Here is a 2,196-nt window from a genome sequence, read left to right as displayed (position 1 = left end):
GAGCTTGCAGTGAGCCGAGATTGCGCCACTGCACTCCAGCCTGGGCGACAGAGCGAGACTCCATCTCAAAAAAAAAAAAAAAAAAAAAAAAAAAAGTCAAAAGGAAAACTATTAAAAAGGCTTAAAAAGCCAAATTCAATCTTTCTGAGGTTTACTTAAGACCTCATATACTTCGTGAGATCCTCAAGTCAGTATGCTAATACATTATATAATTAAAATTAATAAATGATCTTTAGTCTTTAATATAATTCATTCTATTTAAGTATTACATTTTAATATTAGCCTATACTTCTAGACGACACCTCCTGGTTTACTTGGGATTGGCCTATCTCAAGCCTGTTGTCTTGGCATAATTAATAGCTCCCCCTTTCGTTTTCAAAAAGTGTTCTGGTTTGGACTGTAAATCTTAGGATCATCCTACTGAGCCCTTATTATGTGCTAGGAACTATTCCAAGTGCTTTCAGTTATGCTCACAATCTTATGAGATGTAGTACAATTATCCCCATTTTATAGATGTAGTAACTAAGCTTCCAAGAGGTTATATGATTTGTCAAATCTATCCAATTACTAAGTGTTAAAGGGCTCTATGTAAACAACCAGGCAATCGAATACCAAAGTCCTAGGACTTAACCACTATAACATAAAGTACTATGTCTTCTTAGAAAGATGGGTAGGGGAGGGAGATATCCAAGTTTCTGGAAAAGGATTAAGAGACACCAGATTTCTGTGTCTATACAATCCTTGTTTCCCACAGATTCCATAAGTTTACAATACTGAAACATTTCAGAACATCTTTGAAATAAAAAACTTTTTAGATTTTTATGAGCATAAGCTTTTTTAGAAAACAATCTTAGGATTATTTTTCAAATATTCTTGAAAGATGCTACTTTTAAAATATACTAAATAGGGCTGGTGCAGTGGCTCAAGCCTGTAATTCCAGCACTTTGGGAGGCCAAGGTGGGCAGATCTCCTGAGGTCAGGAGTTCAAGACCAGCCTGGCCAACATGGTGAAACTCCATCTCTATATATACACTAAATAGGCTCTGCTCAGTGGTTCACACCTATAATCCCAGTGCTTTGGGAGGTTGAGATGGGTGGATTGCTTAAGGCCAGGAATTCAAGACCAATCTAGACAACACAGTGAGGCTCCGTCTCAATAAATTAAAAAAAAAAATTAGTTGGGCAGGCCGGGCATGGTGGCTCATGCCTGTAATCGCAGCACTTTGGGAGGCTGAGGCAGGCAGATCACCTGAGGTCAGGAGTTTGAGACCAGCCTGGCCAACATGGTGGAACCCTATCTTTACTAAAAATACAAAAATTAGCTAGGTGTGGTGGCATATGCCTGTAGTCCCAGCTATTTGGGAGGCTGAGGCAGAATTGCTTGAACCCAGGAGGCAGAGGTTGCAGTGAGCCGAGATCATACCACTGCACTCCAGCCTGAGTGATAGAGTGAGACTCTGTCTCAAAAAAAAAAAAAAAAAAAAAAATTAGCTGGGCATAGTGGTGCATGTCTATAATCCCAGCTGCTCAGGAGGTTGAGGTGGGAGGATCACTTGAGCCCAGGAGTTCAAGGTTATAGTGAGCTATGATTGTGCCACTGCACAGCAGCCTGGGCAATAGAGTGAAATCCTGTCCAAAAAAAGAAAAAAAAATGTGTGTGTATATATATGTATATATGTGTGTGTGTGTGTATATATGTACACACACAGAAGTTATAAAAATAGAGGTTCAATGATTTATAATACATCTTACTTTTAACGAAAACATTTAATATCTACTTACATAGTTATTAACAATGAATAAACATTACATTTACATGGCATTTTCCTGTTTTCAAAAACCATTTCCATATTTAGTGCTCAGGAAACATATGGTAAACAGATATTATCGTTCCCATACTGTGGGTTAAAAAACTGAGGCTTAGAGATTTAATCTGCCCAATTGCATTATGAGAGGAAAATTAAGTGGAGAGATGAGTCCTCTAATTCTACATGGAAATAAAGCAATTAGTTGGATGCTCCAGAGCAAAAGAAAAGCCTCAGACTTCTTTATGGGCTAAGAGGAGACAGAACATCCATAAACTCATGCTGTCTTCAAAAGCAGTATTTGAGCAGGGCGTGGGAGCTCACGCATGCAATCCCAGCACTTTTGGGAGGCGGAGATCAGAGGACAGCTTGAGCCCAGGAGTTGGAGATC

This window comes from Mandrillus leucophaeus, unplaced genomic scaffold, assembly GCF_000951045.1.
Source record: "Mandrillus leucophaeus isolate KB7577 unplaced genomic scaffold, Mleu.le_1.0 Scaffold467, whole genome shotgun sequence".
In the NCBI taxonomy this organism is placed as follows: domain Eukaryota; kingdom Metazoa; phylum Chordata; class Mammalia; order Primates; family Cercopithecidae; genus Mandrillus; species Mandrillus leucophaeus.
The sequence above is the reverse complement of the archived record's forward strand: the minus strand, read 5'-3'. Positions refer to the sequence as shown.